The sequence below is a fragment of the Punica granatum genome, chromosome 8 (genome assembly GCF_007655135.1).
Source record: "Punica granatum isolate Tunisia-2019 chromosome 8, ASM765513v2, whole genome shotgun sequence".
Classification (NCBI taxonomy): Eukaryota; Viridiplantae; Streptophyta; class Magnoliopsida; order Myrtales; family Lythraceae; genus Punica; species Punica granatum.
Genome location: NC_045134.1, coordinates 12,078,151 through 12,102,671, shown reverse-complemented (window position 1 = coordinate 12,102,671; position 24,521 = coordinate 12,078,151). Strand labels below are relative to the sequence as shown.

The following is a 24,521-nucleotide window of genomic DNA, read 5'->3' as shown; positions in this document are numbered from 1 at the left end:
TTCACTACGCCTGACCGAATGTGTCGTCGGACGAAGTGACAGTCTATTTCTATATGCCTAATGCGTTCATGAAACAACGGGTTCGACGCTATGTGGAGAGCTGCTTGATTGTCATAAAAATAACTTCATCGGAGCGGACTGAGAAATGCCTAGAGAAGCGAGAAGTGATTGCAACCAGAGAAGTTCACTGACAGTGGCAGTCATAGCCCGATACTCAACTTCAGGTAAGGACCATGAGACAATTGTCTATTTCTTAGTTTTCTAGGAAACACAACTATCGCCAAGAGTCACAAAATAACCGTGATGGACCTCTTGGTCATTGGACAAGAAGCCCAATCTGAATTAGAATAAGCCGCCAATGATAACAAAGACGGACATAGAAAAATGTCTTGACTAGGAGATTGCTTGAGATAGCATAATATGCGAGTGGCTGCATCCCAGTAGCATTGTCTAGGATCACGCATAAATTGGGACAGAATGTAAACTAGATAGCATAAATCCAACCTAGTAATAGTTAGATAGATAAGTCGCTCAATAAGTCAGCGATATTGACCCACATCCGAATACTTGGACCCTGAATCGATAGAAAGACCATGTTGTTGCGCCATGGTAAGAAGAGCAAGTCGGGCTCCCAACATGCCTATCTCAATGTGAATATCGAGTGCATACTTGCGCTGGCTGAGAAAGAGATTGCCATCCATACGAATAACCTCAATCCCGAGGAAATAAAAGAGAGGGTCGAGGTCCTTGATCTTGAAGTATTGGTGATGACATTCCTTGAATAGTTGATATTGCCGATCATCATTACTGGCTAGTATTAAATTGTCGACGTAAATCGGGACGGTGAGAAAATTATCTCCACTTGAGTATGTGAACAATGAATGATTTGCCTCTGAATGATGTAAGCCATAATGGAGAAAAGCTTGGGCAAACTTAGAATACCAATTGTGCGAAACTTGTCCAAGACCATAAATTGATTTACAGAGGCAACAGACTTGCCCTAGAGTGGACGAAGTGAAACTAGGAGGTAGAGACATGTAGACTTCTTTCTCGAAATCCCCCTGCAGAAAAGCGTTATTAACATCCATCAGTGTAGAAACCAATACTTTACAACAACCACTGTTAACAGACATCGGACCGTAACAAGCTTTGCGACTGAGGCAAGGGGCTAATGAAAACCAAGTCCCTCCACCTGTGTAAATCCGTTGGCTACAAGCCAATCCTTGCATCATTTGATGCTGCCATCAAACGCAACGGTTGATTTTATGGACCCACTTGCATGCTATGGGTCGTTTACCATCCGGTAGAGAAACTACTATCCAAGTCTCATTGTTCTTGAGAGTGCGTATCTCTTCAGCCATGGCTTCATGCTAATGAGGATCTTGGACTACCTAGCTATAAGTTTGGGGCTCAACAGTAGAATCAACAGCAGTAACAAAAGAGAGATAATGTTCATCTAGATCAGAATATGTTAAGTGATGTTGAATTGGATAAGGCATACTTGGGGAGGACGGAAGAGAGGAGCTCGAGGTAGGGGTGTCATATTAGCCAGTAGAGTAGTAGATAAAATCTTTGAATTTCCCAGGAATAGTGTTGCACGATTAGACCAACATAGTGGACGTGTTGCAGCCTCTGAAATTGAATCATTTTGGATGATGTCGATCTGAGTGGGAGAAGTGGACTGATCTATTGTAGAAGGTGCATTGGAGTCGAAGTGGGTTAGTCTATAGTCGAAACCTAGCAAACACCGAGTGAATCAACAGTGAGTAATCGACTGACAGAGGAGGGATGAGAATAGCTCATCTCAGGACCAGAAGGCTGCCGGTCCAGAGAACTCTGAGACGGGGGTTGAGACAACTAGCTAGAAGGTTACGGAGCTGAGAAGCTTCGGGACATGAGCCTGGGTGATTCTGACCAGGAGAGAGCTGGCCCAACAGAAGCATTTGCTAAATCATCCATAAGGAAAGGTGAATGCTCCCCTTGAATAGAATTGGTTCCCGAATCCGCAAATAACTGCTCATATTGTCTTGATTTTGGTTTGATTGCACGGCCGCAAATGGAAACTCATTCTCACAAAATCGAACATCTCAGGAAATAAAAACTTCATGATTCTCCAAGTTGTAAACTCTCCATCATTTCTTCCCATATGGGTATCCAAGAAATATGCATCGCCTCAATCTTGGAGCAAATTTGTCCTTTATTCTAGGATTATTATGAGTGTAACAAAGTAAGTCAAAAACCTGAAGATGTTCATAGTTGGGAGATTTCCCAAATAACATCTCATACAGGCTTTTGTTAGATAAAATCGGTGTAGGCGATTAATGAGATGTGCTGTAGTTGTCGCGCATTCTCCCCAAAACTTAACAAGTAGTGCAGCTTGGAATAGAAGAGCCCAAGCCACATTGAGAATGTGCCTGTGTTTGCTCTCCACTTTCCCGTTCTACTGCGGAGTGTCAATACATGAGGTTTGGTGAATTATTCTATTGTCGAGAAAATAGTCTTACAGCTCCTTAGCCAGAAATACGAGGCCATTATCACTTCTAATTGTCTTGACAGTTCGATCAAAGTGATTTTTAACCAAATTACAATATCCCATAAAATGTCGACAAGCCTCAGATTTATCACGAAATATATATAACCACACTCATCGAGTATAGTCATTGACTACAGTCAGAAAATAATGTGCCCTCGATAATGATTGAACTTTGTACGAGCCCCAAAGATCGTAATGCACCATTTCAAAAGGAAATTCGCTTTTATTAAAGTTCGATGAAAACTTATAATGAGTTTGTTTCGCTCGATAACATATGTCACAATTATTCAGAGAATTATTCATACTCATAGGAAAACTAAAACCAAAATCTTATAAGAAAGATGTCTGAGTCTCCTGTGCCATAGCTCGCTTTTATCGCCTTCGTTAGCTCCGAGAGCACAAACATTAGACTTCACATGGTGAGATATTACACGACACAGGTACCAGAACCCCTGCCCCTCGAGACTTACCCGTAGCGATCGTCCTCCCCGAAGTACGATCCTGTATCAAACATAATCCCAATATCTAATGAACATTGCCATCAAAATCTCTCAGTAATTGGGCCAAAAATATAAGATTGTAGCTAAAATTAGGGACGAATAAAATGTCATTGAGTAATAAGTCAGCAAACCAAGCCCTGCTAGACTGGGTGGTGCGTGTAGATCCATTGGCACATGGACCATAGGTCTCTTAATCTCAACCACATCGAATAATTGAGATATATCACCAGTCATATGGAGTGAAGCATCATAGTCAAAGATCCATTTCACATAAGAATAGATAGTTAGAAAATCATTATTGGAGAATGGGCTCTGATTGGACATTATCACTACTTGCCAGCACGAGGAGATGCTGCAACTGATCATCCAAAAGCATGGACAGCTTCTCAAGTGCATTGCTTCCTGTAACTATTGCTGGATCTGAACTGCTAATGGCTATGTTTGAGAGTACAGAGCGCTGTTGCTGCCTAACACTTTGCCTCCAACTCTGCTAATTGGTTCGATTGGTCGACCCGCCTAGTTTTTGTCCTTTCTTTCCGCCACTCCAAGACCTATTTTGACCAGAGGATTGTCTGCTAGAGAAGCCGGGCTTATTCCTTTGCTAATATGTTCCAGACTGCCCAACTGAATCTCCAGAACTCGAGTAACCATTTAACTTGTAGCAAGTGGCTCGATAATGACCCATCTTGCCATAATAATCACGATAGGGTCTCTCCCTCTAATTTGTATTCAAGTTTCCTCCCGATTTTGCTATGAAGGCCACGCCATCTGAGTTGGAGCTGGATTCTCTCCCTCGAACTACTACTTGTTGAGTTTCCTCATGGAGAACTGTAAAATGAATTTTGTCCAAAGAAGACAGTTGTTTTTTACTAAGGATGTTTGTTCTAATGGTTGAGTATTCTGGACGAAGGCCAATCAGAAAGCGATAAACCTTATTTTCCTCATGTTGAGCAGCAAGCAGTGTAACAGCTTGACATGAGCATATAGGAATGTCCAAAAAACTTTTAAATTCGTCCACAACTTCTTAAGCTTTGAATAATAACCTAAAACAACAAGTTTATCTTGCCGCAATAGGTAAATGTCAGCCTTTAATTGATAAATTCATGCCTTGTTACCTTGACAAAATCTCTATTTTAAGTCGTCCCAAAGCAGCTTGGCATCCTTGACATGAGTGATCGTGTTCTGGAGGTCTTTGTCGAGATGATTGAAGATCCAGGTTAGAAGAGTAGAATTGCAGGTTTCCCAATGTAAGGCTAGAGGATCGTTCTCATCTGGCTTGGTGATAGTACCGTCAAGAAACCTGAACTTGTGCTTGGCTTTGAGGGCGATTCGTGTAGCACGAGACCATGTGATGTAGTTTTTCCCATTCAGCATGAAATTGATCGGCTGAATGCCTAGACCATTGGAGTGATATAACTACTATGTGGGAGGAAGCCCTATCATGGTTGGGCTGATGATGCTAGTCGAGGACATAGTGATAGGTGGGGTTGGATTGATGACACTAATTGATGGATAGGTGGGAGGAGGGGGTAGGTTGTTGATGTCGTCCATGCTTGAATTCAGTTCATCACCGGACATAATGGCTGATGATCAGGAATCCAAGTGATTTGATGACGAGAAGCGGATGGCCACAGAACCACCGCATTGATACCATGAACAAACCCAAATCGGGTCGAGATTCTGTAACATTTGCATTAATTCCTTGAAAGTAGATTCTTATACAAGAGGTTAGCTATGTGCCTAACATGGCAAGTGTTCTAGCCTAGAAAGAAAAATTATAATTGACTAATATACATGATTTCCTATCGCATGATTCACTTAGTCATTAATTTCCTAATACAATGAATTGGATATTTAGGTGTTAGACTGCTTCTCATTTCCTTTTCGAAGTGGGCAAAGTAAAGATACTGCAAACTAGAAAAAATATTAGGTGATTTGGGTTCATGGTGGACTTAATTGCAAGAATAGTCCAAGGAAGTGGAAAATTTTAAGTCGACTTGATGTTATGGAAAAAGCCAAGAAAAGCCAGAAATTAATCAAACTTTCTAACCAAGATCGGAAACTGAAAAAGGCTTGGCAAAAGGCCAAGACCCCATGCATCCTTGATCCAGCTAGAAGAGCTACTAATGAAGGAGCAATAAGTTCTTCAACTAATTTGGCGCAAGATCTTAGGAGATCCCTGGGATTGGTGGAAGAAAACCGTATCAATATTGATGATAAGACATTCAATGAACTTCTTACCACAAAAGGGCTGGCTATGTATCAGTCTAATTATCCCTATAGAACAAAGACTGAGTTTGTTCCGAGAGATAATTCTCTAAGGTCGATATTAAATCATTGTGCTTTTCTAGATCTTGATTGTGAAAAGCGCGCATCCGAGAGGATCAATGAGTGGTTCACTCTGATTCTAATGACAGCCAAGGTAGGTGGCTATTAAGCAACTGCAACTTACGAGCCGTGTAAGGCAACTTTAGTCGGTAATGCTTAGAAATTATGGAAAATCTTGTTAGAGCATACCGAAATAAAGAAGCACATAGATCGAGAACTCACTTCATATTGGGGTTATGGTTATTGCGGCTGATGTCTTGAGAAGAGAATTCTGTGGATTATCTCTTTCTATTGTAACGATAGAAGTAGATCAATCCTTGAATGCTTTGATAAAGTTACAAATATGTGATATGTGTTATTTTGACAACTATGCTTGTCAATTACAATCATACTACTACAATCTGGATGTAGCATCGCAAAGGTTCATCTCAGAACTATTTTTCGCGAAGCTACCAGAGCCATGGCCAGAAGTAGCAAAGAAAGCCTTCGATCCACTCCTCAATGAAGACAAGATAGTTGATGGCCTTGGAGGAAGAATAGAAGTGGTCAAATATGCTATGCTCAAAGCATGGACATAATTGCAAGTGAAAGAAGCCGCCAAGAAGATTCCTTACTTGAACAAGGGTTGTTGTTCTTAGATTGAATATGTTCTAGGAAAGTATGGTTGCGACACTTATAACATATTTAGGAAATGTGAACATTGTCCTCGTAGGCCTAAAAGAAAATTCATAGGATACAAGAGGAGGAATGTGTTTCAACTTAAAATGAAAAGGTTGTTTAAGCTTGATAGACCTTCAAGGTTTATAGGGAAAGAGACCAACCTAAGAGACAAGAGCGAATCGAAGCATTCAAGAAGAAGCGTGGCAAAGAACCCAAATGTTCTAAGGGAAAACCCTTGAGCAGTTGTTATTGTTACTAGATTTGTAAGTCGAAAGCCCATAAAGTCAATACCCGTCCTCAAAGAAATTAGTGCTGAGAAAATCTTCGAATAATCTTTTGTCAAGATGAGGAGCTAGTCCATGAACTCGTCGAAGAAGACAAGATCTATGACTTAGATTATGAAGTTGAATCTATTTACGAAGTAGTCTCTGAATACAAGACTAACTCCGATGAAGATTCATATCTATGGATTGCATCAATGTTTATGATACACATGGATGAAGAGTTAGTTCCAATCAACTCTGTTCCAGCAATAGATGAATCATTCCAACATGAAGATCCATTTGAATCTGCATTGGAATGGAAGTTGCCGGATATAGACATCAAATCTGTTTATAAGACTTAGAGGTTTAACTTCAAGTCTATAGTGGATGTCTCACAGTTAGAAGTAACTTCGCAGGTTTCTAGTACTGAGCTAGAAACGCTGGATGTACCCTTGATAGATATGGCTAAAATAAAAGAAACTATGAGAAAGACAAAAGGAGACTTTAGCTATATTCATATTGGGTTAATCTGGGTACGACTAGTGTCATTGTTCCACCTACCGGCAAACAGTCCTGTGATAGAAGCTGTTTTAGATAAAAGATGGAACAATTTCAAAAATTAGCTGATATCTGTGAAAAAGCTTTTAAAGTCTGGGCCCAGCATGGTGAAGTATGGGAAGACCACTTATTTGGAGAGAAAAATTTGCCCGAAAAATCTCGAGATGATACTTTATAGTATGAAGAACTGACCAAGCAAGAGGTGATAAAAAGACATGTTTCTATCATAAGGAGTATCAACTTACAAGGAACTAGATGTGATAAGTTTCTTATGACTCTAGCAAATGATTTTAGTGAGGATCCACTGAAGTTATGGAGTTTAAACAACCACAAAGCCAGACTTGAGTTGAAAGATCCAAGTACCATCATCAGATTAAGAAACATCACCTATATAGAAGAGATGGTTGAGGAGTTTGGAAAACAAATTCCTGAATTGCTCTCAAAATGTTTGATAAGGGATAGCTTCAGTCCTCATTCCAGTCCGGCCTTCATGATGATAAACCATGCAGAACATGTCAGGGGAAAAGCTCGGATGATTATAAACTATCGTCAGCTAAACAATGCAACCAAGGACAATGGCTGTAAGATTTCCACTGCGGGAGATCTCATTGACATGGTAAGTCCTAGAAAACCTTTCATTTTCTCTAAATTTGATTTAAAGAGTGGATTTTGGCAAGTTAAAATGGAAGAAGAGTTTATTATATGGATAGATTTCAATGCACAACAACAAATGTATCAGTGGATGGTTATGCCGTTCGGGTTGAAGAATGCTCCGGGTATTGTCCAGCGCAATATGGATGAGGCATTCAAACATCTCTAGAAGTTTTGCGTAGTCTACATAGACGATATGTTAGTCTTCAGTTACGGTGAAGAAGAACACATGAGTCACTTAGAACAAGTAACTGATGTCTTCAAAAAGGAAGACATGATTCTATTTGAAAGAAAAATAGAATGGTTCAAGGAAAGGGTAAACTTTCTTGGTATGAAAGTAAAGAAAGGAAAAATTCGTCTACAAAGCCATATTGCCGAAGGTATTATAAACTTTCATGACAAACTTCATGATAGAAAGTAGGTTCAGAGATTTTGTGGAACTGCTAACTATGCTAGAAATTTCATGAAAGATCTTTTCAAACATCTCACTAGATTGTCTAAAAGGACGTCTAGCAAGGTAAGCTAGTTTTGGGAAGATGAGGATACTCAAACAGTAAAGAAAGTAAAAGAAAGGTAAAAAACTTACCGCCTTTAGCTTTATTACTCGGACACTGATGAGTTAGTCCTGGAGGTCGACGCTTCAAATGAGTTTTGGGGAGCAGTTTTGAAAATAAATCAAAGGAAACCTGAACCTATTTGTAAGTATTGGTCTGAAGCCTTTAAGGGGTATGAGTTAAACTACTCGATCCATGAAAATGAAGTACTTGCTTTGACAAATAGTATAAAAGCTTTCCATATCTTCCTTGCCCCTAAAAAGTTCGAGGCAAGAATCGACTCATTCTTTGTCAAAAGATTCATGGACCTGAATCTAAAAGAAACCTGACAAACCAGTCTTCTGAGATTGCAAGAATGGTTTAGCTATTACAAGTTTGATATTAAATATATTCCTTCAGAGAAAAATGTAATAACAATTATCTCTTACGTGAATTATCTTGTCTCGTAGATGGATCCCAGGACCGACCCCGAAAAAGGGCGTGCTGGGAATGCAAGAAGGTGTGATACTCCCACCAACAATGTCTTAAAAAGAAGAGAATAATCGAGGGCTCTAGGAGCCTTGGTCCCCAAAAGGGGGCGCCTGGAGTAATGTTTTGGAAATGTCTCAAGTTAGGACATTTTGTAGCATATTGCCCAATGAGAAAGAACCATGACAGAAAGAACGAGAAGGCTCTCCGAAACAAGGAAGCCAGAAAGGCTAGGAAGGACATAGTCGAGGAAATTACAATTCCTAAACCTTCAAAAGGAGTAAATCCTCGGTGTCTTCAAGAACATGATCCACAAACCTGTGCCAATGTCATCAGAAACAATGATGACCAGACCACCAAGATAATCCCTCGAAAGAGGAGATTGATTCTTGAAAAGGAGTGTCATCTCCTTGATGAGCTAATGGCTCATGCTATGATGCCCAAGACTAAGGAAAATTGGGATCAGTTGGGAGAACCATCCGAAAAGTTTGACTAAAAGGTCAAATATTCCGCTCCTCTTAGTTTTTACATGACCGAACCCCTAATTCCAACAGGATGGGGATCTGAGGGTGAAAGCCTTGAGAAACCAGAAATGGTTGATGGTTAAAGCCATGAAGAACTCGAGAGGTTTGATGGCCAATACCATGAAGAAGATGAAATTCTAGGAGACTATCAAGGATACTATTTAGACCCTGATCCTAACCTTAGAAAATTTGAAGTTTCTAAAGATTCAACGCTAATGTTTTCTGGATTAAAAGGAGGGATAACTAAAAAGGACTTCAGCCAAATTGAATATTTTATGAATGAAGCCTTTTGCAGGATCAGACTGCTGGAATGTATCCTGCAAGATGTTAAATGTCTTGTTCCCCTAGAAATCCAATGGGTCGATCACAAAAAAGAAGTGGACCCCGTGGATTTAAAAATTCAAAAAACTCACTTTTAGGAATCAGTATTGCCTTGGAAGAGGTAGGGGAACGGTCGAGATTAAGGTTTGGTAGCCTCTCAATGAATCAAGGTCTCCTTTTCATAGAGAAAGCCCTGACATACATTTTTCAGATCAATAGATCTGACTGTGAACTATATACATAGTTGCCTACTCCAATTAGGAGTGCATTGTGTTGCCTGGGATGCTCCCCAAGGTATGTGACAGCTCTTATATGCAGTAGTAACAAAGAAGAAGCCGGAGGACAAATCTATAGTTCTTATCAGTACTGAGATATCAATAGTAGGCAAGTTATAGAATTATTCCCTCAACAACTCCATCCAGATTTAGAAGTCACGGAAGAAACCTATTGGAATTCCTATCAAGTCCACAAGCTCAAGCAGAAGGCTGTGCGAATAGAGTATTTAAAGGCTATCTTAGAAAACCTTCTCTCCAAACAATGAGAGTACTTAATTTTCTATGATGGGAGTATTACAACCTCAATCCCAGCCAAATCAGTGGCATACTCAAACAAGGAAGTGATCAAAACCCACTGGAACAACGTAGAGGACTTGCTCCTAAAATTTTGGGATCAAAGTTCGAAATTGAAGATCAGGCCTAAAACTTTCAAGATCTGTAAGCAATTTGCAGAAGTCCAAGACAAGTATTTTGTTGGATCTAAGCCCAAAAGGCCATAAAGCCCAAGACTTAATGGCTCGACAAAACGTTAGCCATGACGTCACCAAAAGCGAATATATTCCCCGGTAGTGGATGACAACAATAATGATCGAGCAATAATAGCTAAGTGTGTGGTGTGTAATAAGTAGAAAAGCATCTGATGCTCTAGTGCTCTTCATTATTGTACCGGTGTGCACTTTTTCTTTTGTCACGTTGTAAACTTGTAATAATAAGACGTACGGTGCATCGTGTTGTGATAATTAGGCATGAGCTGGCTAACAGTGCAAAGGGCGCTAGCAGTGTTTGAATACATCTTCTCTCTTCCTAATTCGAGGAGGCAGAGCAAAAAGTAAGTGTGCTAGTAACATCAGTGTGCTTCAAAAATCCTCTCATCTCCCATATACCTTTATGATCTCAAAATGGTTTAATATTGTGAGGAATACTAGTAAGTCCTCTTGAGCGAGTAAGGCAATTGTGACCTAGAAGAACCTCCAACGCCGGTGACGAGCTTGAGGAAGAAGTGAAACCTTAGTGGACCCTGAAGCTTCAAACCAAGGTACATGATTATAAACGATTCCATCGTTTATGCCTTCTAGCCATAAATGATTGAAGGGAATTTCCCTCGAGCCTAGTCTTAGAGAATATTTGAGTGCTATCTTAGCATAGTGTGATTAGAAATATATAAAAATTTGCCAGGTAGAAGTTGAAACTAAAGATTCTGTCAGAAGGGTAGGACATTTAAATAATCGAGGATTATTCCTGTTTCAATTATCCCTTGAATGAGTTCGGTTCAAGAACTAGAAAGAGATGGTGCTTGTGCACAATACTTCAAAAATTATGAAGTAGAAATTACAAAATGTTATGTCAGAATGCTGTCCTTATTCTGAGTGTCCACACCGAGACCATGAAGAAGGTAAGGATATCGTTGTAGGATTACTTAATTCTATATCGGATCGATTGATTTCTTTAAACGATAAGGTAGATAAGCTATCTATAAAGATAGATCTTCTTCCTTTGAATTTAGAGGAATTGACTCTAAAACATAGTGAATTTTAGAAGTTCTTCTTCAAAGGCAAATCAAATCTCGAATTTGTGTCTTCATCCTTCTACTCAAACGAGTTCGAAAAGTTATGAAAGTTAAGGCAAGAAAGAAAAGAAAGAATACAATCTCTACAAGATTCTCAGCTCATTGAATAAATTTTGGGTCTATGAATTCAAGTGTTGAAAAGATAATAGATTCATTGAATGAGTTTCATTTTAGCAGCTTAAAACCCATACTTGAACTAAAAAAATGAAGTCATGTCCATGAAAAACGATCTCACACTTGAGTTAGAACAATTTACTCAAAATAACTCGCAACTTAAGTTGGAACAAGGTAACATATAAGATTTGGTGAATACGTTTGAAAATAAAATACAGTTTTGCGAGTTGTTCGCTGCAATGATCAATACCTTTGTTTATGAATGGTAGATCCAATGTTTATGTGAAATTGGTATAAGAGCATCTGAACATAATTTCATCGAGTTTCTTGCTCTTGTTATTCTATGTGTTTAAATTTGATATCAGAGCCTGATTGAGAGTTCTTTCTTTCTTCGAGCTCTTAATAGAAAAAGTCAAAAGTCTGGGGACTAGTTTGAAAAAATAGCTGGATAATTGAATGGTTAGTACATAGATGAGGTGGTGCACTGGGTTCATGTAATGCCATCTCTGCAAACTATGTATGTCTCACTGAGGAAAAGTTCTTTGAATATGCAAAAGGCAAAATGATGCCATGCGTTTCTTTTTCGGTGTTTTGTCTTTTCTATGTCTGATTCATGACAATTGACTAGCCTTGGTCTTGGAGTCCTGTTGCTATCATAGATTATTGAAACAAAATTGCAAAAAATTAATTACTCATTTCATATTCAGTTAAATATGTTTGGGAGATACTATAAACTTTTGAAAGTAAAATAGATAACGTAATTATACTAGAAATACAAAATAAGTAGAAATCCTCTTCGAAAAATTATCTATTAACCTGCTAAAACAAATCATTTTTTTACAGTATTATTTTACCCCAAATCATGATTTTAAAATTTTTCACCAAGTACGATTTATGCCGTAAATTAAGTGAAAAAGTGCTTACTGAACCTTCTTTGCAGATTCGTACTATTCTTTTTCTTCATAGTGCTTTTCCATCTATTTTCAGTTTGAAGAATTAATTAGACAAAGATTGTCTCAAAAGTCTGCGAAGCGTGATCGTGTTTCCATCATTCCTTATATCCCCACGACTACGTGCATAAAGCCTTTTTCCGGATATGCAGAAGTCTAAGAGCATAATTATTTGTTTGCTTTTCTTTTATCTTTTTTCCTCTGAAAAGTTGAAATCCTCTTTTCTGCTGAAGTCAAGAAAGACAATGGCACCATTGGAAGTCCCTCATGGCAAGATAAAAATGCCTTTCGATATTAGAATAGACTAATCTGTTGAATCTTGGGACCTGCAAAGCAACGGTGAAGTAAGAAGCATCAACTTTTTTTTTTTGTCCTTAATTCCAGATACATTCTCTACAAAATTATTCATTGACAATCATATGTTTTCCACCAACAAAAATATTGGTTGAGTGGCAAGCAGCTCACTCCCGTAAGGAGGAGAACACAAGTTCGAATCTCGAGAAGCGCACTTGTTGGGAGGGAGAATAACCTTTAATGCTCGATCTCCCGACTAGATTAATCAGATCCCATTGGGCTCTAGATACCAAGGTACACACCGAAAAAAAAATCATATGTTTTCCTTTCAAAACTAGGCTATTTCGGTGTGAATCTTGTTATTCAAAGTTCAATGGGCTACGACTAATCCAGTTGAGCCTAGTTGGGCCCATTAAGGCGAAATGCTCTTCCAACGTGAATTTTCTCTATCCATAAAACTCGAAACTTTGCTTAAAGAAAACAAGCGTCGAACTGATTGAATCAACATGTGGTTCAAAACTGCTATTGACCTCGTGCATTGAACAAATTTTGTAAAGAAATTTATCATGAAATATTAGATATTAAGATAATTATTAATATTGATCTCTACATTTTTTATATTATATAAACTTTAATTTGATAACTTTCATATCCACGCTAGATAATAATAGTTTAAGAGCTCATAAACAAATAATTAATGTGCAATAAACAAATTTGTCGTCGTTACCTTGATCCTCAAATGATTTGTGCCACCAGAACGGTCCATAAATGTTCATTCCGTTGGATGAAATGGTCCGTCGTCAAATTTCTCTTATAGAGACGCTGGCATGGTGCGTAGCCATTAATTTTTAATCCATAAAAAATTTTAAAAAATAAAACTAAAAGCAATATTGTTTAGGAATTTTAATTTAATCTCATTTGAAAATAATTTTTTTTTCTCTGCCGAGATGGAGGCAGCTTGATTATGGGAGCTTCTTAGTTGGTAACGCCTGGGAGAATATTCTTGAGTCTTGCAAAGAGGGATAGAGGGTGCAGCTCGGTTGATGGTCCCCAGTCGGCGACTTCCCTATAGATGAGGCTGCCGGAGGCCAGAGAGAGACCAAGGGAGGCAGCTAGGGTGGGGTCTCCCTGACCAGCAACCTTCCCCCATGCAAGGTCGGCCGCCCTCACAACCGAATTGCCCCCAATCGAAAAGAAAAACTTTTTTTTTTAAAAGAAAAAAAAATTCTTTTTAAGTTTTTGAAAGGGTATTTAATAAAAATGGCTAAACCGCGTTGTTTTTAAAATTTAAATTAATTTTTTTACGGATTAAGTTAACATCGTTACTCACCACGTTAGTATTTTCATGATGATCATTTGACTAAAGACTATTTTTCCGTTGGAATGAACATCCAGGAAACATTCTGATGGCAAAAATTTTTCAAGTGATGGACGGTGAAATTTCCGAGGACCAAATTGATAGTTAACTCATCAAAAGATAAAGTCGTTCTGCATTTTGGTCTTAAAAATGGTTTTCTTACCGCCGTAAGCTTTACGTCTACTTCCGCATGAAGGGAATTAGCAGTTGACGTGCCAATTACCCGCTTAGGACCGAAATGACAGTGTTTACTCTGAAATAAAATTGAGTTTGTCAATTACCTTTGTCTCTCTTAAAATTTATCCACCTTCCCAATCCCAATTGCACCTGCCCTCTCTATGGGCCTAACGTAACGTGCATATGATTTATAATTAAATAAATCTTAAATGTTTATCTTTACGATAATACTATTCCTTTTATATGTAGTATTAGATGAAATGATATATTGTCTTGAACGTCAATTTTATTTAATTAATTATATCATTTTTCACATTTAAATTAATAATATTTTATTATTATCTATATATCTATAATATCAATTTAAGTACCATTTATTTTAAAATAATATATTGTTTTTTAAATGTGTCATAATTATAATGTAGAACTATATATTGTCTTTGCACTTTCAATGTTATTAACATTCCTATAACTTTTGTGAATGCAATTTGACCTTATATCCTTACAAAGTTCCGTGCAACAGTATGGGGGTATCAACTAGGAATTGCTTGTACCTCCATCCCTATCAACATGGAGAAAATATTAAGTGAGACTACCACACCAAGGTGAAAGATGTAAGTCTGATCAAATGTCAAGAATTTTTTTTTTTAAAAAAGGAATAAGTGTTATGAGTTCCACATGATGATGTATCAATTCTAAATGGAGAGTTACATGATACAGTGCATATGTCAGTCTCACCTATTATTTCTCAGCTACTGAGCCCGTAAGCGCCCTTGTAATAGAAAAAGGAACAAAAAAAAAAGACAAAATAGAAAAGGTAAAGGGAAATTAAATTGTATGAAAGATTATATATTTTGAGATGTCCTTATATTGATTGAGTAATTTTTAATTTTTTAAGAAAGATAATCAATAAGTAGTTATTAATATGTGCTGATAATATGGACTAAATTAGGACGACTCGATGAACTTAAACCAAATGAGAAATATCGATAAAATTCGTTTAATCTTAGAAAGATAGAACTTAAGGGACTCTCGATGTGTCATTAAGGGTTTCATAATGAAGCTTAAATAGCACACCCATATACCGCTGGTCAGTTTTTATATATTATAACAGATGGATGAGATTAAAAAAAAAAAAAAAAAAGTAGTCTGTCACGCAATTAAATATCAATGAAGCCCACGTAACATCGCAGGCCTAAGTTCTTCTCAAGGCTCAGTTTTGGGGTACCCGCATTACACTCAGGCCGCCTTTAATGTTGGTAAAAGTAGGCCCAACAATTCTATAGTGGGCTTGGTCCATGGGCTTTTTGTCTTCAAATTTTCTTCTTTTGCGGGGTAATTTTTTGTCATGTTGGTTTCTCTACCAGTCACACTTTTGTATTACATTCCATTAGGCTTATGAAGAGGTTGAATGCAGACAATGATTAAAGAGAGGAAGAAAACTAAGCTTCTTGTAGAAAAATGATGAGAAAGACAATCTTTAATTCGGGAAAATATTTTACTTGATCATATGAAGCAAGCACATCAAGTTGACAGAAGACTCCGAAAGAATGCATGTCCAGAAACGCGATACAAGGAACCAATGACCTTACATCAACCATGTTTACCAGATTGATAAAACATAGTACTTTTCTGCGTGGTCTGATGATTCGACATTTGTAAGGGCGGCTGAATACTTGTGGCTCAGGTTACAAGGCGATTACAAATGACTTCCCTGCCTCGAAAAGCTCAAGAGGGCTAGGTTAGCTTGCAAGCCATGTCATGCTAGCAAATTATTGAACTCAATTTAGCTCAGTGAACCGTTAGGTTCAGCATGGATATGGTCAAGTATTGGGGATAGAAGATTGTAAGGTATTAGAGTACTGTTTCTCATTTCCTTTTCCAACTGGGGAAGTAGTAAAGATGCTTTTGGCTGAGTAAAGAAGTTAGGATATTGCCAACTATATGTATTACTGAGGAAAAGTTATGCGAATGCAAAGGGCAATTTTTCATAAGCATCTAGTAACATATTAAAAGAGAATCACGTTTTCAATCCTAAAAGTTCAAATCCAAACTATGGCATTAAAATATATCACCAAACAATGCCCTTTTTTTATTTTTTGGTAAATCATCCAAAAGCGTTTGTTAAATAATCTCTTGCCTGCACTCCAAAACTCTCGTCACATTCTCAATTAATTCGCTGTATTCCTTTTATTATTTCCTTCTTTACTTTTCCTCGCAGTACGAATTTGTAGAATTAATTGGACGGCAAGGTTGCCTTACAAGTCTGCCAAGCATGAGTTTGTTTGTTTCAATTTCAACAAAAAAAAAAAAGAGTTTGTTTGCATCATTCCCTATCCCTGGAAGCGTTGAACCTTTCCTGATAATTAGCAGAAGTCCACAAGCACAATTATTTCTTTGCTATTTTTTTCCCCTTTTTCCCCCTCTGAAAAGTTAAAATCCTTTTCTAGACTAAAGACAAGACAATGCCTCCATTAGAAATTTAGAAGCCCCAATTGTTGATATAATTGTAGAACATAGACCAAACTTTGAGATAAGTGAAACATTTGGACATAGAAACAATCATATGCCAGAGACTACAAAAAATCATTAATGTTGATTGACTCATCCAACTAGAGTCACATACAGTCCTGGGTATACAAACCCTACAAGCATCCCTCAGAAAACGTAAACTTAAGGATTCAGGAACATACAGCTATGTCTCCTCTTGGTCCCCACCTCTCCTAGCAAGATTGCAAAGCAGCAGTTGGCTTCACGAAAGATATGTCCGGGTCGGAGGTGCGTGAAGCGTTTGCTCAGCATCCCACAATCATCAATAAGTGATTTGAGAGGAGATTTTCGGGAGTCCGTACCCCAAATCCGATCCAGTAGTAGTATTGCATCAAATTCGACATAGAGTTTGTCAATTCCCGAGTCAAGTGCTAGTTTTAATCCTTGTCAAATGCGGCGTTGCATCTATGATGTCACTTATTTATTTCTTTATTGATTCTTTTATCACTGAGAAAAGTAGTACCTGATTAAAAGCTGTCATTGTCAACCAACCAAGAGATAAAATGCACCATTATTTTGAGACCGATTGAATTTCGATTGGTTCATTTGAACAGAAAACACGTCACACGACCAGCAAACCGTGCTCTTCTTCTTCCTCTTCGAAAATTTTATGAGGCAATTATCCAAAATGGGAGTATTATATCACAACTAATAGATGGAGAAGGCGAAGCTACCCAGCTGATCAAATGTCTTCCTCCTCAGAGAAAGGGAATCTGGCACCCATTGATTTTTAACACTAGGCAAGACATGGAAAGTTTAACCTCTCATATGACAGCAAGCAGTACAGCGGTAGATGATCTGCATATTGAAATGAGATGCTTCCGTGTATGCGCAATATACTGTGAGCTGTCGATGGTTTCAAGTGTCAAAATGCCCACTTCTTATGTTTCGCTACACGAGAACTCCATATTTTCATGCGTGCTCTGAATGATCAATTATCCAAAGTGTTGTGTTCATATATACCTACATATATTTCTATCAGTTCCAACAGCTTCAGTGCAACTCTTTTGGAATTGAAGGAAGAGAATTTCAGGAAAAGCTGTCGACAGTTTCAAGCTTGCGTTTCACATCTGACGGTTCATTTGGTAATGAAAAGAATTGATCGAGAATACGAATCTAAGCTACAAGGAAAAAAAATATTGATGGAGAATTGTATGGAATATATTTTGACTAGTATGGTAATGGGGATTAGAATTGAATAGAACGGGGCCCAGGAGGACCAGGACATGATTGCTTGGAGGACGAGCATTGAAATGTATGGTTGATCATGCCAGTGACTGCGAAGAGAGCCTTCTTAAGCTTACATACGAGATCGCAAAGCTACTATTTGGAATAGGTACTTTAGAATTGCATCCACTTGGCAAGTCTCGTAATTGATAATTTGGTAGCGTATCCTGAGAGATATTCTTGAAAATTATTTCAAGATCCTCTTTCCCTGGTAGAGAAGGCATTAGTATATCATGTGTAAGCAGTGGTCCCCCAATTAATCTAAAGATCAATTTGAGTGAGTGCCTTTTGATGAGGGGAAAGTAACGAGGACGATATGCTGCATCGACCAAGGGTAATGCTCTCATAACCCCAAGTATTCGGCCTAGTGGTTAATGTGCACTTAAGTTTGTACTGAGACCCGGGTTCGAATGCTCTTGGGGCCACCGGAGCGCTTTTGGCGTAATTATCCGCTCCGTGCGCCGCCGGGAGTTCACGGAGTCCCGGGAATTAGTCGGGTGAAGCCCGGACACTCCGGGTTAGAAAAAAAAAAAAAAAAAAAAAGAAAAAAAAGAAAAAAAAGGGTAATGCTCTCATCCCTATGAATAAGTCAATTATGAGAGTTTATCTGGCAAGACTAGGACAGGCTAGTCTCAAATTAAACATCAGATTGAGATCTACATTAGTATTGTAAAATGTGATTACATATGGATTAGTTTGAAGTACTGTTAATAGTCCAACAGTGACCTTAGCCTCGTATGATATCCTATATCACGATTCATGATCGATGTCTCAAATTGAACTGAATGATATGAATCAATGCAAGCTACTTCACGTTTCTTTGAAAAGATTATGATCTTCCAAATAATACATCTAATGGAACTCCGTTTTTCTTATAATTTCAAGCATATCCTAATGAGATTTGAGGTTAGCATAGACATACAGCCCAGCCAGTCAGGTTGGTCCCTGCAGTACCAAAAAGAAGCTAGCGACTTTAATGACTGCAGAGTACATAAATTGGACTTTCTCGTCATTTTCCCGACAAAGTACCTAAAAGAAGCTAGCGACTTTAATTACTGCAGAGTACATAAATTGGACTTTCTCGTCATTTTCCCGGACTTAAACGGTGTTTTCACACTGTCCATTGCTGCCAACAGACTTGGTCCAAAAGATAGACGAAGATTAAACAAAAGTACGCATAAAAAGAAAAATAGGAGAAGTTCATCATATGTAATTGTTTTCTGCTTTCTTTGTGCCAAATTCAAGTACATATAAGTTGGGCAAAGCACTTTGCGCTTGCCCCTGAGATCTCTCTCTCTCTCTCACACACACACTCACACAAACATGATTATAAACAGGCCAAGTTTCTTTCTCATCCTAGCTCACATCATAACGGCGACTGAAGCAGCATTTGTTTCTACAAATGAAACCGAGTACAGGGCATTACTGGCCATCAAAAGCCAGATAATTTCAGACCCATTCAGTGCCCTCAGCTCGTGGAACGATTCGGTCCCCCTCTGTGCTTGGAATGGAGTTACATGTGGGAAGAAGCATCAACGAGTGGTTGCACTTGAGCTCCCATCGCTTCAATTGATGGGTTTCTTGTCTCCTTACATCGGGAACCTTTCTTTCCTCAGAGTGCTTAACCTCAACGACAATGGCTTCCATGGGACACTATCCCAGGAATTCAGTCAGTTGTCGAGGCTACGGGCCCTCAGGATGGCAATCAATTCTTTCCAAGGAGAGCTTCCAACAAATATAACTAATCATGCGTATCTCTCGTTCCTAAATTTGAGCAGAAACAATTTTCATGGAAGAATTCCAGGAGAAGTTGGGTTTCTTGGAAAGCTCATTGAAATAGATTTATCTCTCAATCATTTCGCTGGTACCATCCCACCTTCTTTGGGCAATCTCTCAGCTCTGAGTGATCTCAGTTTACACAGCAATAACATCGGAGGAAGCATACCACCAGAACTCGGGAAGTTGTCCAACTTATTGTTTCTCCGGTTATACAGCAACAACCTCTCTGGTTCCATTCCTACAACCCTTTTCAATATCTCATCTATCCTCACATTCACCGTTGGTGCCAACAATCTAAGCGGGTCTCTTCCTTCTGATTTATTCATAACATTACCCAACCTCCAACTGTTGCTCCTCCGCCGTAGTAAATTTTCAGGATCAATTCCAACTTCGATAATGAATGCCTCGCAGCTGGAGATGATCAGTATACTTGGAAACTCCTTTACGGGACCAGTTCCAGTGGATTTGGGAGGGCTTAAGAATTTGGAGGTACTAGCTTTTGGTCTCAACCCCTTGGGAATTGAAGGACGAGACGATTTGAGATTCTTTACCTCCCTTGCCAACTGCACCAAGCTACGCGTACTCTCATTATACCAGAATGGCCTTAAAGGCACATTACCCAATTCTATTGCCAATTTCTCAACGAGTCTTACCATTCTCCAGCTGGACTTTAATTTCATATCAGGAGTCATACCTTCAGGGATAGGGAACCTCGTGAACTTGCAACTTCTCTCCCTGAACTTTAACAAGTTTGTAGGGAGGATTCCTGAATCCATCGGTAAAATTCCCCAGATGCAGGAAATCTCGATTGCTTTTAATAATTTCTCCGGAAAGTTGCCACCCTCCATTGGCAACATGACTGCACTCTCCCGTCTAGACTTAAGCAGGAATATGCTGGAGGGCACTCTACCCAATTCATTAGGGAACTGCACAAATCTGAACTTACTAGATCTCACTCAGAATCGGCTTGTTGGCCCAGTTCTGGACGGTCTCCTCCGTCTTACTTCACTCTCGCTAGGTCTGTCATTAGCGAGTAATGATTTCTCTGGTCCAATTTCCTATCAGGTCGGTAAATTGGTCAACCTCCAGGCGTTAGATCTTTCGGAGAACAGCATATCTGGAGAAATTCCACCCACTTTAGGTGATTGCCTGGTGTTGGAATCGCTCCGTCTGGGAAATAACCAATTCACTGGGACTATTCCACCATCTATGTCAAATCTAAGAGGCATCGAGGTACTTGATGTTTCCCGGAACAACTTGTCTGGGCCGATTCCACCGTTTCTGGCTGAGCTCCCTTTCCTCAAGAATCTCAATCTTTCCTTCAACATGTTCGAGGGAGAAGTGCCAAAGGGAAGAATCTTTGGTAACCTCAGCGCTGTCTCAGTTGTTGGAAATGATAAGCTGTGTGGAGGACCTCCCATGTTGCAGTTGCCAACATGTAAAGATGGAGCTCGAAAGAAACGCCGAAATGGATTTTGGTCTCAGAGGATAGTTCTGATAATTAGTGTGACTGTCCCTATTCTTCTTCTGTTAGTAGGAGGGATCATCACAACAGTTCTTTGCCAATCAAAAAGGTCGAAAAGGGAGACAACTCCAGCTTCTTTGATGGAGAATCATTGCCCTAAGCTTTCTTATGCAGAACTTTCTCAAGCAACAGATAGGTTCTCTCCAGCAAACCTGGTTGGAGAAGGAAGCTTTGGTGTGGTCTACAAAGGGGTCTTACCGAGCAATGAACAAATTGTCGCCGTGAAGGTTCTCAAACTTGAAGAAAAGGGATCAATCAAGAGCTTCATGGCTGAGTGTGAGGCCTTGAGGCAAATTCGGCATCGGAACCTGGTCAAGACTATAACTTCTTGTTCGGCCATTGATTTCAGCGGTGATGATTTTAAGGCTCTAGTGTTTTAGTACAAGCCCAATGGGAGCCTCGAGAAATGGCTGCATCCGATCCTGAACATGACAGGAGGAATTGACAATCACACAACATTCAGTGTAGCGCAGAGGTTGAGCATAGCCATTGATGTGGCTACAGCTCTGGACTATCTCCATCATCGGTGCCACGATTGCATAGTCCACTGTGACTTGAAGCCGAGCAATATTCTCCTTGATAGTGATTTTGTGGCACATTTAAGTGATTTCGGTCTTGCTAAGTTCCTCATGGCCAAAGCATCAAGAACACAGTCCAGTTCGATTGCGATCAGAGGAACTGTTGGCTACATTCCTCCAGGTAAATTGATCTACTATGAATTCTGACTGCCTTTTGTCAAAGCCACTCAAGACAATCTTGTTCAAGTCTTAATAGAAATTTGTTCAGTCAGCCTGTCCTGTTATTTTGTACAGAGCCAGATTTATGGTTCAGTAGTGTAGCCAGCGTGAAAGCATTATATGGGAGGAAGAGGCTGTCTACTAACAGCAAATTGACTTCATTTCCAAAAAGTGCAGCAGTGTCGTTACCAAGCTTGACAATATGGAGAGTTCTGATTGATTCGTAAAATGTATCTGCAAAAACCTGAGTCCAAAATCCTATGTACTTGTACTTTGAATCGTAGATCACTCCAATAAGTAGCAATAAGTTGTTAAGTTCTAAAGGGTCTCATCCTTGATGCAGAATACGGCATTGGTCGGGAGGTGTCGACACAAGGAGATGTGTACAGCTTCGGGATTCTCTTGCTCGAACTGTTCACGGGAAAGAGGCCCACTAATCCCATGTTCAGTGGCGAGTTCGGACTACATGAGTTTGTTGACAGATCTCTATCTCATGGGCTGAATCAGGTTCTGGACCCATTGCTCTGCTTGGAAGAAGTACAAGGTAACCTCCACCATTGCTTGGTCTTGATCCTCAGAGTCGGGCTCATGTGCTCAGCTGCACAACCGAATGAAAGGATTGGCATTGAGGAAGCAGCTGTAGAACTGCAAAAGGCACGGGATGTTCTACAAGTTTGCACTAAATGAAATTGAGGGTGAGTTCCATATGCTCGCTTCATGATAATAACAAAGAATCGAGCGTTCGATTGCTTGTAGATCTCTTTCATCCTGTACTTAATGCCACTAGAATTATGTAAATAAGTTTGGCGTGCTCTCCTTAGCTGATAGTTAGCAATCCACATGAATTCTGCTTACTGATAATCCCACAAGAAGTCAATTTGGTATATCACGTGATTACAAACAAGAGGGCGTACACAATGCTTAATTATGACTTAACCACTATATGTACACGACTTACTGAGTTAGATTATATAGGAGCTAGAGAAATAAGCTAAATCGGGTTGGCCGCAAACCTGCAGTAGTTGCAAACACTTCGTAAAGAAGCTCGTGATTATTTCTGGCTTCGTCTCTACTGGCTGGATTCCCACACGACAGCCCAATCCTTCGGCCAGAAGAGGATCATCTCCTGTTTCACGCTCCACACGTACTAAATTATGTCAACCCCATTTTATCGTAAAGAATCACAACTCCAAAAAGTTGCACCTGTTGCTCCCTACAAAAGACGGCTCTGCCCACCTGAAGATGGCATTCCCTCTTCCTGTTGTTTGATATGAAAAAAGTCCATGTTGCTATTTGTATTGATGAGCCACCGGGATGGGCCGAACAGGGTGCGAGGGCCGAACAGGGTCTGAAATACTAGGGGTGGCAATTCGTATCGTGTCATGTTTATACGTGTCGTGTCTAAACGGGTTCGTGTCATCGAAGTCATAACCCGTACACGACACGATTATTAAACAGGTTAGGTTTTGGAAACACATACACGACACGTTTATATCCGTGTCAATCCGTTTAAACCCGTTTATTGAAACGTGTCATAATAGGTACACGTATATACGACACGATTATAAACGTTATCAGGACACGTTAACACAACTTGTTTATCCGATTAACTTAGTTACCTGAATACATTAACACGACATGTTTATCCAATTAACTCGTTTATCCGAACACGTCACCACGACATGTGTTGGATTGGGTGAAAGAAAGGAAAGGAAATTAGGTTAGGCACTTAGGAAGTTAGAATTACATGAGGATATTTTGGTAAATTCAAATATATAAACGAGTTAATGGGTTACATGATTATAGTAACACGATTAAACATGTTTAATCGTGTATAATCGAGTTACACGGGTTCAACCCGATAAGACACGCTTATTAATCGTGTTTAAACGGGTTGGACCTGTTTAGACCGATCATCAAAAATGTCCAACCCAAACCGTTTAGCTCCGTGTCGTGTTATCGTGTCGTGTGAAATATTGCCAGCCCTATGAAATACATTGTTGGGGCAACCACTCAGCCTGTAAGACGTTGCACTGTATATGTCTATCTATCTATCTATCTATCTATCTGTCAATATATATCGATCTATCTATATATATCTATATCTATCTATATCTATATAAAAACAAATTTTCAGCTAAATTTTCACGCCGCCACATTATCAAAAATAAAAAAACGAAACTCTTACGTTGCCACGTCATCGATTTATATTAAGGAAATTATTATATTCTTACAAAGGAATGAAATATTCTCATATAGATTTTTTGAATTTGATTAATTAATTATGAAATAATAGAATATATAAATTATATGTATAAAGCTCATTGAAATATATACCAGGGAAGAAAATATGCAATAGAATATTTGCATTTTATATACATCAGCCAATATATAGATTATCTATAATGGAATGTAGTCTAATAGGGCATCACAATAACTTACGGTATAAATAATATAGTCTATATTTATTAATGTGGTATTTTAAATATTGTATTTCCTTTTATTAAATTTAGACATCTCTCTTTAGTTGACTATAAATATGTGTTAATACTACTCGAGTTTTTCGACAAGTATAAAACGGTAGTTTCTCGAATGAAGATTGTTTCTTT

General features: G+C 38.9%; 1 pseudogene; it reads left to right on the top strand.

The window, feature by feature from the left end:
- The first annotated feature begins 10,389 nt into the window (after window positions 1-10,389).
- LOC116189504 lies at window positions 10,390-22,796 on the top strand (annotated as a pseudogene).
- Window positions 22,797-24,521: the final 1,725 nt, after the last annotated feature.